Source organism: Varanus komodoensis, unplaced genomic scaffold, assembly GCF_004798865.1.
Source record: "Varanus komodoensis strain SLA01 unplaced genomic scaffold, ASM479886v1 scaffold48, whole genome shotgun sequence".
Classification (NCBI taxonomy): domain Eukaryota; kingdom Metazoa; phylum Chordata; class Lepidosauria; order Squamata; family Varanidae; genus Varanus; species Varanus komodoensis.
This window is the reverse complement of record NW_025336059.1, coordinates 2,052,850-2,069,413: the sequence shown is the minus strand read 5'-3', so window position 1 is coordinate 2,069,413 and position 16,564 is coordinate 2,052,850. Positions and strand designations below refer to the sequence as shown.

The 16,564-nt window shown below is 46.0% G+C and overlaps 1 protein-coding gene across 1 annotated transcript in view; it reads left to right on the top strand.

Moving 5' to 3' along the window:
* RERE (arginine-glutamic acid dipeptide repeats) overlaps window positions 1-16,564 on the top strand; it is a 307,198-nt gene that overhangs the window by 247,671 nt on the left and 42,963 nt on the right.

Here is a 16,564-nt window from a genome sequence, read left to right as displayed (position 1 = left end):
TCTCTCACACACACACACACACACACACACACACACACACACAACCTTTCTTCTGCTTTGCATTCCTCCATTTGCTAACAGAGCCTTTCTACCCACCAGTGGGTTTCTTCCTCTGCCGTTTGGGTAATTTGGACGATTCCATTGCTAACGTAGCACCAAAGCAGAGGTTCAGAGCTGTCATTTTTAAATCATTGCATTTTAAAAAGCAATCGTCTGTACAGACTGATGTGGTTGTGCAGATGGTGTCAGACATTACGGATGTTGTTCAAACCACATTTTCTTTGATGGATGTCAGGTTAATGTTGGCTGTATTGAAGATGCAGAAGGAAAGACTGGTCACTTAACCGAAAGGCAGATTAGAACTGATTCCGATTGTACCTCGAGGATCAGAGGTCTGTGTTGGATGAGTTCCTTCTCAGCCCCCCTTCACTGTGCAAATGGATTGTGGTTTAATTCTTACTGGTTCAATGGACGGCAAATGACTGGTTTTGTTTTGTGAGCTGATTTAGTTTTTTCCTTCTTTGAGCAAAATGAAACTCTTCAGCTGGCAGATTGTACTGGAACTGTTGTAGGTGCCTGATTCAGAAAGAGAAAATGGTTTTTTCCAGCTGAAAGAGGTTTCTGGGAGCCCTGAAAGATTACGATCATTTTATATTTGATACTTTCGGTTCTCTGAAAGCTTTGGGCTTCACTGCTGCCGGTATGCCCTGCTCCTTGGAGAAGGCAGTGTTCAGCCTCCAGCCTTCTTCCCTGTTAGGAAGAAAGGAGCAATGCATGCAGCCGGCGACGGTGGTCTCTTCTTGAGGATTATTCCACAGGGCATTTTAAAGCAAAGTTCAACAAATTTACGGCCTCGTGTGAAGAACACTTAGGAGTTGCGGCGTCCCTTTGACATGAAAATGTCTACAGGCTTGCTTGTCTGAATGGAGGGTCGAAGTCATTGTGTTCCTGAGTCACGGCTTGGAGTAGGTCGGTCTCTGTGGCTTGCTTCTGTCCTAGTGTGAAATGCAGCTGTTGGGCTGGTGTGCTGCGACACGCGGATCTGTCATTGTGAAGGATTAATCGCAACATCCCATGAATCAGGCGATCCAGAGGGTTGAAATGCTTCCTGCAGAGTTTTCCCATTTTTTGTCCTGCAGACAAGTGACTATAAAGGGCAAGCTCATGCGAAGGATGAGAAAAGTTTGCATTTTAATAGCGTTCTTTTCGAACAAAGGTGCTGTGAAGAAAAGGCTTTCACAGCACTGAAAATTGCATATTAAAAAATAAAAATGGATACAATCATGAAAAAATAATGTTGCCCTTTATCTGTAGGCATGCGTTGTTCCCCCCTTCTGGACAACCTTTAGAACTGTTACGAGCAAATTTTTTGCACTTTAAGTTTGTTCTCAAAACTAAGGAGGTCATTTAAAAATATTTTTTGTATTTCCCTGCTCTGTTATGAAACTTCCATTATATGCTCACTTTACTGACCCTTTGTAAAAGGTAGGGGTGTATGGTTGTTTTCCTTGCATGAGGAAAGAACACGTTACCTGCCGAGCTCAGATGTGTAGGACTTTGAACATGCCAGATCACTTATCTTGTGCCATGGCTTTAAACCTTCCCCTCCCCCCAAAATGGGAAGCTTTAAGGTCTGTGAAATATGAACTTTGGGCACTGGCATTCGAGCATCGTTTTATGTAATTATTGTGTGGGACTTAAATTTCTAGCGCTGCGAAGATGCGGCAGTAAAGTTAAGGCGGGTTGATCCACCGTGTGTGGGTCTTCCTTGAGCGTAGACCTCTCTGGCGGCTGGCGGTAGCTGATCTGAGTAACTTTTGACTGACACTGGGTTGTTTAATCTCTGCTTCCGGGTCGCTCTCCTCCTCTCCTCTGGATCCTGCCTCCTCAATTAGGCAGAGTCCGAAAGGGGCGGGAGGCGAGGGCTGTGCAGGGCCCAAGGCAGAGCAGCTTCCTCGAGGAGCAGTGCATTCTTTAAATCTCCTTCATTTTGTCTTGAATGTGCCGCCGCCACCTCGTTGCTGTTTGCTTTATATTGTAAGAGGACCGCGAGGTTGAGGTCATGACATGAGCTCGCTTGGATCCGTGTTCTTTCTTCTGCGGAAAGGACTCTGCCTTTTTGCTCGCGAGAGAATGGGGTAGTTCTGAATTAAGAGCACCATAAAAAGGCACCCCGTAACGCAAGACGGAGTGGCTTGTAGCCTTGAAGTTCCCGTGTGATGAATTGCTCAGCGGCCTTTGGATGTTGGGGCCCCGAGGCAGGCGGCGACGCTGTCCCTTTCTGGTGCCAGTTGGATCGGCCCGGCATCGGCTGCTTGAGCAAAAGCCAGATATTCCTCTGCACTGGGGGTACTCCTTGAGAACCTGTCACAGCCTGGCCTTCTATTTCTTGGGACTGTGCCCCTCTTGCTCTGGGTCTTTCCTGGCCCTCAGGCCTGGGTGCTCTCGCCCTGTGCTGACAGGGTTCCTGTTCTGTGATACCAGTTCTGCAGCTTAGCTCTTCTGCAGTTCCATCCTCCAACCAGCAGTCCAGAAAACTAGGCCTTGATCCATGCGCCTCCTGGTTCAGCCGATTTTATTTTATTTTATTTTATTTTATTTTATTTTATTTTATTTACAGCCCAGGAAACTGAGCCATTAAAAATGTGACAGCTAAGTGGCTACTGCATATGCTTTGCGATTTTAATATTAGGGGATTCGGTGTTTAGCCCATGGTTCAGCTAGATTGTGCTGTCAGAAGCCTTTGGGTTCTTTTAAAGGAGGCCAGGAAAAAAGCTTGAATACATGTACAAAGCACCTGATGGCTGCTGCTTAGAAGAGGTGTCTTCCCTTTTCTCACATGCTAAAAAGATACTGTGCTTCCAAGATGTTGCCCACTCTGAGGTCATCTGAAACAGAGAAGGGTATGTGGTTGGAGTGTTTCTTTGCGGGGGCGGGTTTGCATTATCATTCCTGTTTAAAGCAAAGTTGCAGATCTACAACAGAATCCATTTATCTACTCAGAAGCAAGTCCTATTGAGGTTAATGGAAATAGCTCCCAGGCAATTGGTTACATGATTGTGGTTGTCATTGATTAATATTCATATGGCTAATACATGAAGATTTCTTCTCTTCTACGCTGAGAGAATTATCTCTGTCCAGGAAAATGCTCCGTGTTAAGTCTTCATCCTTGTTCCACATGGGATCAGCCCCATGGGCTTCCGTGGATGCCCTGCCTCCTTTTTATCCTAGGACCTTGGCCATTGTCTGGTGCTCCCCTGAGTGCATCTGACGTGTGTAATGGCATGTTACATGTGTGTACAAGCCTCTAGTTTTGAGGATTCGTCCAGATTTGCAATTAAATCCATAAAACACACCAGTAGATTGTACTAGCCTGCTTTGTCATTGGTACTTGGAAGCCTCTTGTTTTAAAAAAGCAAAGGAACTTGCTAAGCTTCCCTTCAGGCTGTTCTGGAAGATTCTTACTGGCCATCTGCAAAAGAGAGGCTATATGCAAGTCTGGCTTGACTGAATTTTCAGGGGAGGAAACAAGGGCCTCTACCAGCCATGATCTGTGGCCTTTTTTCAGTCTGTTCCCCACCTCTTCCCAGGAAACTTCTGTTCTTTTCAATGTTGCCTCCTCTGCTGTTTTTGAACAATTGTTTGTCAGGTTCTCTTTTAATTGCAAAGATACTTTTGCATTCTAATGTGTGTGTAGGGAGCAATAGAAAAAAAGTTGTTTTGCAAACCAAGCATGTGTGAAGTTTTTGCAGTCCTGGTTTATTTCAGATAACTTTTGCATGGTTGTGAGTTCTTGGCTGGCATGTTTATAAATGGTTTTTGTATTCTGTTTACATTTCTATGAGCCAGTTGCACAGTGCATTCTGATTTGGGCCTTTTGGTGCTGAATTTAGAATGCTGGATTTGATGAAGGAAACCTGACAAAGTTTGGAAACATTGTGTTGGACCAGGATTTGTTAGCCTTTGCAATGCCCTGGAGAAGAAGTTGATGCTTGGAATTGTGTTTCTGCTTGTATAATAATAATGTTACAAACTTGCCTTGCCTGAGAGGTGGGGGGGGGGGGAACGTCACCACTTTCTCCCTCTTGCAAGAAACTCAAGGCAGCTTACATTATTTTTTCCTCCTCTTTTTATCCTCACAAGAACCCTGTGAGGAAGGTTAGGCTGAGTTAGTGATGGGCTGAAGGTCACGCAGCGAGCTTCACGGCTGAATGGGGACTTTAACCCCTGCCTCTCACCTCCTGCCCGGCTCTCTTACCACTACATGACAGGGACTTCCACTGACTTCATTTCGGTTTGCCTCAAAGCAGTTCAGATTTGCTGCAGGTCACTGGGTTTTTTCATGCTGTAAGTTCATTTGCATCTTTCAATTCCTTGTGTGTTCATCTCCCCCCTTCCCTTTTACAAAGGTTTCTCGTTCTTTCCTGGCTTCTAATCTTGGGATGAAAGATCATTCTCCTGCAGGAACATTGATTATACCAGAAATAGCCACCCTTTTTCTTCACAATAAACCACAAAGTTTATTTTGGGACTATTGATTTTCATCTTTTAGCCTGTTCAGTTTCTTGTTCTCCAGGGATGTTGCAGATAAAATACTTGGTGCATGATAAATATCGCACCGAAACATATATTACATTCTGCACTTTGACACTGAAAGCCCATAATGTTCAGTCATTTCCCAAGAACATATTTCTATATTCCATTGCTGTTATAATTATATATTGGGAGCCAGCAGAGATGTTCAGAAAAATCCAATCCTCCTTGGAATTTTATCATGTCTGATTCCCAGCAGGAAATCATGTTTGAATGATATTGTCCCAAATATGGAAAGCCCATGTCTAGACCTTTTTGTGTGATCCTGTGCTAACTTTCCTCATGAAGGGAAAGGCTTTTGTCTTAAGGCCTGGGGGAACTTAGAAGTGTGACAGTTCCCACTTGCATTTTCAACTGGTACAGTCCCTACCACATGGACACCTCAGCCTGAACTCTTCTGAAGGAATTGCCAGAAAGCACATTCCGGGCAAAACTAACAGATTGTGATGTGGTAGGAAGTAGATAGGAAAGTACTCCGTGATTTTTAATGCAGATGGCTTGAACCCCAGACTAGAAGGCATTGCTTCTGTCATTTTGTTTTCCATCTGTATGTGGCTTTTGGGCTGCAGCCTTCGCTTGGCAGAAGGGCAGTGCTGTTAAAACAAGTTTCCAGGGCGAAATAAACGATGTCTTTAATGGTCAGGAGGTAAGAATTACCCCTCAGCATTCTGCGTTCACCATTGAATTATTTAATTTTAGATGGGGTTCTGGATAAACAGCTACATTCTTGGCTCATTAATGCTTAATCTAGTGTTACATAATCCCACAGTTTGGCTTTCTTAAGCAGCTCTTGTCCAAAAGAACAACACCCCCTCCACCCTCCCACACGACCAAAGTGTTGCAATGCTGCAGAGCTTAGAAAAGGTCACACTGTACTGTAAATACTCAGCGGTCGGGTGGGAAGTTTCGTTGGCCCGCGAACCTGCACCGGCAATCACCCAAGCTAATGAAACGGCCACTGCAAGGTCCGTGCAGGCAAGCCGGCGTTAAGGGTCCCTCTCCCCCTTCAAATGGCAATTTCCTTAATGAAGGGAAGAGGAGAATCGCTTAGGCAAGGGCTTTTCACTTCCCCGTTGAAAGTGGTGGCTTTGATGCACCTCTGCCAGACCCCCTGTTTAAGTGTAGAGTCCCGTGTGTCCCTCCCCACCGGGAAACATGACTCTGGTGCCCTCTTTTCCAACAGGAAGCCTCTTTCCTGAGGATAGCTCGTTTCCTTAACGATGAGATGCATTAGCATTGCGCCTGGCCTTGGCACATAATTTCCTAGGTGGCTCTGTAAGCATTTTTGCTGTTGCTCTTCCAGTCCTGTACCTCCCCCCCCCCCTTCCATAACTTGTGCTCTGTCTCGCTCCTTCACTCTCTCTCCCTCTTCCTGATGCGACCAAACCTAAGCCGAAATTTTCCATTAGGGCTGGAAGTGGCTGCCAACATAAACAGCCACTGCTTCTTTTTGTTCCAGGCCTCCATGTTCCTGCCAGGGCTCCGTTCTATGGCTGTTACAGTCAGAGGGTTTTGATTTTGTTAAATCACAAACAGTAGAGCTTGAGTTTGTCAAGTGGGGCGCTATCCTGGCCCTTCTCCCCCATGCCCCTTTCACTTTGAAGCCTTCAGGAGTGCCGTGAGGATAAGTTGAGGAGGAAGCAGATCGCATAGGCTGTCTTGGTTCCCCAGAGGAGGAAAAGGGTGATATAAATTTAGTAAACAGTATCTCAAAGTCTGATTTGGGATTTAGTACCAGCAGGCTACTGCAGCTTCCTTCAAGCTGGTGTCCTCCAATTCCCATCATCCCCGGTCAGCTGCCTCCAAATCAGTGAGTCCCAGCATCCAATTCCAGTCCTGTGCAGCCAGGTTCCTTCGCAATGTACATTCTAGCTGGGAATGATGGGCGTTGCCATCTAAGAAACCACAACAAAACCTCTTCATACACTCTGGGTTTCTTTATTTTTTAATTTTTGTTTAATTTAGCTTTAAGCGTAGGTGGGCCTTGTAAATAGACACACAAACGTTGAAAGCCTGCAAAATATCACAGTAGCCTGCTGGGGGCTGGCCGAGGAAGGATGGAGAACTGTCTGTGTGTGCTGGCCACTGGTGAGTGATGGAGTGTGGGGGGTGGATCTCTCCCCCACCAGACTGTCTCCGAAGAATGTGAGACTGAAGGGCTTTCTAGCACTGTTTACCCAGGGACCAGCCATGCAGCATATCAGAGGAGCTTCCTAAAACAGGTCTTACCCACCCCAAAAAGAACTTTTTTTCTGCTGTATTAGCTTTCCGCTGCATTAGTGGCACAGCCAGACATGGGATGCTGCTGGTTTTTCATTCCGAAATGGTATAATTCTGGAAAACTTTGTTGCATGTGCTATATCTGAGATGACTCTAATTTGGTAATTGTAATTTCAGTTGGCACTTTGGTACCCAGATAGAACCGTGGCAGGCAACATGCTGGGGTGTCACATTCCTCTCTGGTTTTTTTAATTAACAAATACTCTTGCCAACAGCTGGAGTTGTTTGTAAACTACATCAGGGCCTCCAGCTGCTGTCACCTTAATTTCCTGTCACTGCTTCTGGTTCACGTGTGGAGCTCAGAGGTGTTCTTCAGACATTAAGATTATGGGCAGCTCAGGTGGCCCTGAAAAGGTTGCCTACCCCAGATAGAAAAGCTCTGAAAGGTGAAGGAGGGGGAATTGTACACACTGATCGGAAGTTGTTAAGATGAAGACACTTCTCAGTTGCCGGAAAGGGGAGGTTTCGCTTGCTTCTGGTTTTCCTTGGTTTTAAATGGTGAGGAGCTGATGGTTAGACCTGAGGTGGGGCCTACTGTAGTGAGAGGGGCTTTGATGACTTGAGGTTCTTGTGAGATCTAAACTCTGCCTGCCTTCACAGTTTAAAGCTTCTTCTGATTGTGCAGTTGTGGGGTGCACTTAGCTCAAGAAGCCACTTTTTCAAGTTTTTCCCAGGCACTTACACTGAGACTACATGTATCGAAAGGCATGGGCTTTTAGGAAAAGCAAACGCCTGCAGACTAGAAAGTAGAAAAGGGAAAAAGTTGAAATTCCATGACAGAGGAACTGAAGCAGCCTTTCCAAAGAGAACTCAGCTAGGGATTAACCTATCAAGTCACTGAAAGTCATCCTAACATATGAAATATTTTGCAGTCTTGAAATGCCGATAAAAAGGCATTAAATTGATTTTAAAAATGAAAAAACATCAAAAATTATATGTGCACATACTTAACCAGTTCTCTCCCCCCCCCCCCCCCCCCCCCCCCCCTTACAAAATGAAAGCAGGAAGTCCCTTCCTGGGTTAATTCTGGGAATTTCCATCAAGGAGTCTTTTAATAGAATATTCAGCTATCTCATGAAAGGATTGATGGTTGCTTGACAAAAAGCTTCATGAGTAAATCTGATTTTAAGCCAGTTAGTTTGCACTGAATATGCAAAATCCTAGAATAATTTGCAGTTTGCTACCTGCAAGAAAAACCAGCAGAAAGAAGTACCAGGTTTCAAATTGGATGTGGGCAACTCTTTTGGCTTGTGAGCAGGCTTGGCAATTTGAGAAATTACGGGGCATTACCACAAAATGGCTGCTCTGGGGCGTTGCAGACGACAGAGGAACTGTCCACAAGACGGAGTCCAAGGCAGAGCTGGGGTTGGAGCCCCAGTATACCAAGTAACTCTTTTGAAGGCATAGTTTTTGGCACAAACAGAAAGCACTTTCACAGCAACCCTAACTGCCAGCAGGATGGGGCTTGTGTGTGTGTGTGTGTGTGTGTGTGTGTGTGTGTGTTTTGATTGGTCAAACACTTTGGTAGGTGCTGAGAAAAGTGTCTGGGTCCTAAATCGACTTGCCCAGTTCAAAAAGTTTTAATTTTGAAGCCGACCAAAGTCTGACCTTAAACAATATCTAAGTGTTCTGCTGAAGCTGCTGCCTGTAACTTGGTGCCTTCTATCAGAGTCAGCCATGTCAGGTTCGGATAACAGGTGTCATCAGCACATCTGGGGGCACCAGAGTTGGCGAGTTTGGTTAAAGAGTTGCCTCTTGGGGTTCGCTGAGCAACCATTCAGTGTGAGGGGAAGAAACGTCTGTTTCCTACAGCCTGTGGGAACGGAGCCAAGATCTTCAACCTCTAGGATCCTGCCTCAGTATCCCTCCCCACTCCCACTGAGACACATTTCCAGACGCAGCTGTTTCTGAAGCCCTAAAACAGAAGCGTGGCTCGTGATGCCAGTGCTGGAGAGTGCGCCTCTGTTTACCCCGGGCAGTAAATCAGCCCCACTCTTTATGCAGTGGCTCTGTTTTCTGGTTTACTTAGGAGATTGAAATCCTTATGTTTGCTTTTGATCAGCAGGTTTATTGTGTGTTGGAAGTGAAATATTATTGCGAGCAAAAGGAAGCCATTAGCAGATTGCATCTTGTCCTGACTGGGAGCCAGCAGCTCTGCTGTTGGTTTTGGGGAAAAGCTAAGGCGAGCAGAGCCCTGCCGTGCAGAGGACATGATGCTGTTTGGCTGTCTCTACACGTCTACTTATTTATCAGATTTTTTTAGGCCACCCCATTAGCCGCAGGCCACAAGCACCTTCATGCACTTCCTCTTGTGATGCTTTGGAAGTGTCGTTTTCACAGCCTGGTGCCCTCCAGATGTTTTGGATTGCAGCTCCCAAAAGCCCAGTCGGTGTGGCTAATTGAGTCATTCCGGAAACGAAAAAAGTCAAAGAATAGGGGTATGTCTTCCTTTTCTGCAGCTTAATAGCAAAGCCAGCTCTGTCTCTTGCCCAGCATCCAGTGTAAACTTGGAGCCCTTTGTCACTCCCAGGGTTTCTTCAGTAGAAATGTAAGGGGGTTCTGTGGCAGGTCAGTCAGAATGGAAACACCCTTGAGAGAATTAAAAGTCTGCAGACCACTTGCCCCTGGGCCCTCCTGCAAACCCAGCTCCTTGGTTACTTGCTCGTCTTGCCTTTCTCCATTGCTTGAGATCACAGCTGACCCATTGCTAATCTGTCCCTTGCATGTCGGAACCAAATTATTTTTCCTCCACCCAGTTCAGAATGTTGCTCTTGTTGATCTAGTATCTTTTACCTACATAAACAAAAAAGAATGTTTTTTCAGCTTTAGAATTTGGATGCTTCAGTTAAAATAAAGAAAATCACACAGGCTTCTGACTGTTTCAGAGCATCCCTGTCCTTAAAAGTGAGTTGACAGCACAGATTGCAGAAATAATAGGCAAGGTCTCAGAAGCAGAGTGCATGCTTCCACCTTTTCAGCCAAATCTTCCATCCTGTTGCCTGACCCAGTAAGTTACTGTATGAGTATTCAACAAAATGTCAGTGAATTCGCACGGCTTCCATTCCTGGCTTGCAGTTTGGCAGCAAGCCGTGGGTGGGCTCTGAAGTGAGTGAATGTGCTTATAAGGCTTGTTGTAGGGTTCTGGTTCTCATTTGGGCTCAAGCTGTTCTTTATAGAATGGGGAGAGCAGAAAGTAGGCCCGCAGCTGTTTTGTACTTGAGCTTCTGGCATGCTTGACCAGTGGCCATGCGGTCAGGGGCTTCTGAGAGCTGACGTTCACAATATCTGGAGATCTTTCTTCTGGCCACTTCTTCATGGAGCCCCTGAAATGCTCTGGTGTCTGTTGGAATAGAACAGAGTAGGGGAAGATTGTGGGTCGGCTGGACGTGTGCCATCGGTAGGGACCCGACAAGATGTAACAGCCAGAAATGAGCCAGTGTGGTGTAGTGGTGAAGAGCGTGGGACTGGGACTCAGACGATCTGGGTTCTAGTCCCCGCTCAGCCATGGAGCCACCTGGGTGACTTTGGGCCAGTCACAGGCTCTCAGCCCAGCCTACCTCACAGGGTTCTTGTTGTGGGGATATGATGGAGGAGGAGATGTAAGCTGCCTTGAGCCCTTTGTAGGAAAAAGGCAGGATATAAATAAATAAAATAAATTAATAAAAAATGAGGGGCATCTTTCCAGGCAGGGCGCTGGCATTCTAAAAGGCAGGGACTTTTAGAAGGCCCCATCACCGGGCAGGGACTGGAGCACAGATGCAGGGTTTTGGCTTCAAAGGGAGGTCTGGTTGCTCAGAGCTACTGCCCCAGCTCCGAGAAGAGCCCTCCTGCTCTTCCGGTTGCCCATTGCAACCTGCTTACTGACAAGGGCTGTGGGGAGAAGGCAGAGCAGGAGGCACTGTGGCCACCTGGCTTGCTGCTGTCCGCCTGTTCGACACACAAGGGGCAGCAGGGGTGAGGAAGAGGATGAGGGGCAGCAGCAGCTGGGGGCTGTGGGGGACCAAAGATGCCCACCCCGGCTTGACCTCTGGCGATTCCAGGTAGCAGTGGTGGCTGTTGTTAATTCTGTGCCTCCTCATAGTTCGAGCTGAAAGACTCTGGCCAGGGTCAGCAGCACAGAGCTAGAGAGGCCGGGCTGGCTGATGGGCAGCAAAATGAACCAGTCCCCTGAGATGCAGTGAGGAGGAGGAGGAGGAGGAGGAGGAGGAGGAGGAAGCTTATTTTGGGAGAGGCCACACTAGCTTAGGGCTTTCGACATTTTGGAATTGAAGGTCGTCTCTGCTTGGGACCGGCCCTGCCTCACAGCAGTGAACAGTTAAAGGAGTTCCCGGATTCCTTTTTGAGAAAGAAACCCAAGTTATAGCAATCTTAGCACCGTTCAAATATTTTTTTTCTTTCTACCCTCTTTCTTGGGAGAGGTGGCCTGTAAAGCCTGAACTGGGACTGGCTGCCCAAACTGTTGGGCAAGCAGCCCACCCCCAATATGGATGCTCACTGCAGAGCTGCCCTCTTTATCTGAATACCCTTTTCTGCGTGGGGAACTCTTTTAGCCTTGGCTTGCCTGAGACATTTCTGCAGCGCGGGCCGCTAAGGATGGAACTCTGCTAATACAGCTGTGAAACAGATATTGAGTGGCTTTTCTCCTTTGTTTAAAAGTCCCAGTGAAAATTCTGGGAGCAGGGCCAGAGGGGAGGATGTGATACACTGGAAATGTTTTCTTTTGCCCTTTGTGCCTGCTTAAGTTTGATTAGCATTGTTGGCTGTAAGCTTAATTATGTTCCTCCTCCTCTTCATCACTCTTGTGAGAGCTCCCAAACTTTCATTACCTAAACTGTGTGGAAAGCAGGGAAATGAATAAAAATTCTCTTGCACTATTTCCTGTAATTTATCTTTGAATTTGCTTCCCTTTCTCAACTAAGCTGAAAAGAGTCAAAGGATTCCAGCTTGCTTCCATTTCCTGACAATTCCCATACAATATAGCTTCTTAAATGTATTGTTTTTAGGTCGTGGTATTTTAAGACCCTATATAGCCATAGTATCAAATGTTAGGCCCAAGGATATCCAGTTTTGTTTTAGTGGAACAAAAAGGGTAGCTAGCTGTATAGAACAGAATTTGTAGGGTTCTTCTAATGATGTAGATACAGCTGTGTATCGTTTCTTTAGTCACTCCCTTTTGTGGTTTGACTGTATTTTGTTTGTTTGTTGTAGCTTACAATTAATTACAGGTGGATCTTTGTACCTCTTATGGCATTGTTTTCTGGATTTTCCAGTACGCTGATGCCATTAATTTCAAGAGCATGTCAACTCACTCCTGGACAGGAGCCAGCCTGAATTAGGCACTTTTAAATCCATGGATCTCAACTGGAAATACTTCAGCAGGCATTTAACTTTCCCACTGAAATCAGTGGAATTTTAAAGGGCCTTCTTTTTTTCCTTAAAAGAACTGTGGCTCCACAAAGGTATAGAAAGAAGAAATGCATTCAGTTTAACATTTGTAATTAAATGATATTAAACTAATTCTAATCGAATTGAGCCTGACAGTTGGTTATATAAGGCTTATTCTTAGGCAGAGAAGCTGCCTCACTTTATGCATAGCAAAGAGAGGGTGAATTTTGGCTTTACCTCAGCTTAGAGTTTGGCTTTTCTTTGGGCACAAGGCTGGGAAGAACAGCCTGATGCTCTGTGCTGCCTTTATTCACCAACCATGAGGTGCCCCTGGATGCGATGCTATCAGACATGGCTCTCTTTCAGCAACCTCAAGCCAAGCTGCACAGATGGACAGCATTGTGTGCAACAATTGCGCCAAAATACAGAAAAGAATGAAAACTCCAGAGAATTAGGGGGCACTGGGGGAGTGAACCTCAGAAGGAACATCAGATACCGCAAAGAAATGTAAACCCCTCCGGCATTGTTGACCAGTAACCAAAGAAGATTTTAAAGCCCTCCTCTTTCTAACTCCTTGTGTTCCTGTCCCACTATTTGAACTTCTACAGCATGTCTTGTTACCTGCTAAAGAGTCCAGGAGAGGCATTTTCAAAAGCTCTGTCTCTGTTTTCAAACAAAATTGGAAACTTCCCAGTAAGGGTAATGAAGATGGGTACTCCAGTACATAGTTAACCATCACTAACTGTCATTAATGAGTCCAGGAGCACCAGTGTGGTGTAGTGGTTGAGAGCATGGGACTGGGACTCGTGATCTGGGTTCTAGCCCCCTCTCAGCCATGGAGCCAACTGGGTGACTTTGGGCCAGTCAGACTTTCAGCCTGACCTACCTCACAGGGTTCTTGTTGTGGGGATAAGACTGTGAGCAGGAGGAACAGAATAATGTAAGCAACTTTGAGTTCTTTGCAAAACAAAGGGTGGAATATACATCTAATAAATGAATAACTTTCAGGCATGTCTACAGTGCTAACGTCTCCTTAATGAAAAGGTCTGGTCCCAGGTTTCACCACACCACCAAAAGTTTGGTTGGGGCGGCACATGCAAGTGTCCACACCATCACAACCTCATGACACACGACAACAGAATCCCTGGTGAAGACGTGATGTCCAGCAATGTGAGGGATACCCCTCCCCAAACAGGTAGGCAGTGTTGCCGATGGGCAGGTGGACCCGCTGATCATTTATAGCATGCTTGTAGGTAAGGATCACATCCTTGAAACTCCTGAAGTCTTTTCATCCTCAAGGCTCTGGTCTTCCTTTTCTTTCCTCCCTTCTATTGACAAGCAAATGGTGTTTTCAGAGCTTCCCTTTCTTTCCTTCCTTCTATTGACAAGCAAATGGCGTTTTCAGAGCTTTGACCATTGCATTTCTCTGGCTTTATGCTCGATTTCCTTGCAATTCGGTTGTCAGAAGGACGCACTTCCCGCCTGGCTTTTCCTTTTGCTTTTCCTTTTATCACCCTAAGCTAGCAGCGTTTGAGTGCTGTAATAGCTTTTGTTTGGAAAGGCTACCACTTCACAGAAATGCCTGCCTTTTGTTGTCTGTTTTCACTTAGGAGCCTCATACGCTCACCTGCTTGGTGCTCGGCATTCTCCTGGCCCGGTGGTCAAGTAGGATGGCCTCCCTCAGGTGGGCTGAACACAGCATTCGTCTGCTCACACAGCACACGGTGACGCTTCTCCCACTGCTCTGCCCTGTGGAAAGATATTATAACTCCATGGGCTGAATCGGTAGATGTTTCCCCTTTTTGGACCGGCAGGACGTAGATATACGGCCTTCCATACCATCCGTGTTGTATTAAGCCTTCCCTTGATCTGACAGAGAAGTGCTGGCTGTTACATCACACCACTTGATGCAGTTCGATATTTGCCTCCTAGTCCTAGAAGCTAATTCTTTTGTGGCGAGGCTTTTGGGTGTCTAAACGAGAAAGAACAAAGGAACAAAAATAATGCTACATCTAGGTTTCTGTGCTGTTCAGACTAGAGCTGTGTTCCACTCTCAAAAGAGAAATCTGGTATTTTTATCTTTCATCTGTGGAAGCATCCTCCTCCCACCCCTGACTGCAAATCCTATAGGCCAGGTTTTCAGTGCAGGAAAAGGCTATTGTAAGCAGTTATTGTACTGTCAATTGCCAGAATTGGTGGCTTAATTGGAATTCTGCAGAGACTCACTTCTGTGCTTGTGCAGGTATACACAGACAGAGGTTGAGGATTTCTAAAGGATTGTGGCACAACTGGAAGTCTAAGCATTGCTCTCACAAGAGAGGGCTTCTTTGCCTAGCACACCTTTCTCTCTGTACCTTGACCCGTGCCCTGCCATTTCCTGCTTTTCCTTTCCAGCTGGCTTTGGATTCTATGGTTCTTGGTGAGTGCTGAGCATGCTTAGCCTTCATTGGGATTTTTTTTTTTTTTTTTTGTGGGGGCGGGGAGTTTCGCCTCAGCTCGAAGTGTCACTTTTTAAAAGATGAGTTTTCCTTGTAGCACCTACCGGTGTCCTCTGAGTGTGTTGATACCACCCTGTCATTTCCCGGTAGTCCTGTTTTGGCTCTGTTGGTGCAGGAGCAACAAGTTTGCTGTTAGGGAGAGTGGAAAGTCCACGCTTCTTTGCCCAGTTCTAAGGCTAGAGTGCCACTTTTCAGATCCCAATAGGGTGGTAATCTTAAAATGCAGGCGCACAAAGGGTCCAGGTCACTAATCCCCCCAAACATAAACGGATTTTACTTCTAGGCAGATTCCTGACTGATGTTGTCTTTGTTTGTAAGCCAGCTGCCTTATAGGAGTACATCTTTCTCTGGCAAAATGGTAAGTTTCCACTGCTGCTTGTTTCAGTAAAGATGGTGGGTGTGTGTTAGATTAAAAATTGCAGCAGTCAAGAGATACTTTTCAGTGGATTAGTTTCTGTGACTAAGCTTAAGCGTTGCTTTTTTGTAATTTTGTTCCTGCTTTTGAGGCTTGTGCTTCGTGCTGACTCAGAAAAAGGGATCTGCTGAGAAGTGTGTAGGTTTTTCTTTGTTGATAGCTTGCCAGGTAAAAATTAATGTCCAGAGAAATCTAGTTGGCTGCCTCAGATGGTGATATTCCCCATCCAGAAAGCTAGTTTCTAACCCTTGGCTATGAACAGAATAAATAATGCAATGTTGAAAGATAATTTCCTTCAAGGAATCAATCAACCTGAATTATTGGGCAAAAACCTTTAGCATCAACAGCGTCAGGTAACCAGTCATGCAAAACGATATCACTGACACATACAAAGGTCCTTTGGAATAACCGTATGTTTATGTCATAGTAAGAGGAATAGAGGAATAGATCTCATGGGATATGGAATCTGGGACATTGGTCCCTGAGACTTTAGCTCTTTACCCTTTATAGTCCGTGGCCCTGTGTCTTCAGAAGCACAGCGTTTCATTTTCATTTCATTTATTATATTTCTCTATTGTACAATAGCCAGAACTCTGTGTAGTCTCAAGATTTAAAAATCTTAGGGTTACAGTATTGTACCTAAAATTTAAAAAAACCTGAAAACACAAAGGCAGCACACACATCTAAGAATTTTAACAACCTACAAGAAGAAACTGAGCACCTGAATGGAAAACCTTCTCATATGCTGGTGTCTCAGAGTAGAGGAAAGTTCTTAATCTGGTGCTGGGCAGGGTCACTGGGGTGGCCGTTTCAAAATCAGCCCAGTGCTCTGGTGGTCCCTTCATGCAAGAGAGGCAGCCTATCGAGCACAGTCGTCCTGAGCTGCATACGGCTTCCTTGGTCAAAATCGGCAGCATGAGGGCAGCCAGGATTGGGGTTGCATGTCTGAACCATCTTCAAAAGCAGCCCCCATGAGAGCGCATTGCAGTAAGGCAACTTGGTGGCTACCAGAACATGGATGGCTGAAGCTGGGCCACCTCTGTCCCAACATGGGTGCAGCTGGGCCACTAACCAAAGTCAACCAACGTCATGGTCACTTGAGCCTCATAGATGGCTCCAGGAATGCCCCAAAACAGGGACCCAGGTCCTGCAGGGGGAGTGCGGCCCCATGCAGAGTGGGCCGGGCACGCTCCATCCAGTCAGCAGAACCACCCACTGGATTGTGCTGTGCTCTGATGCTCTGCTCCAGCCCGTTGTCGCAGCCAGGCGCCAGTCTGATACATCCACATCATCGCTTGCTGAAGATGAAAGGAGAGCTGCATCTCCATCAGCATACCGATGGTGGTGCACGCTGGAATTCCGGACGATTGTACCCAGCAGCTTCACGTAGAAG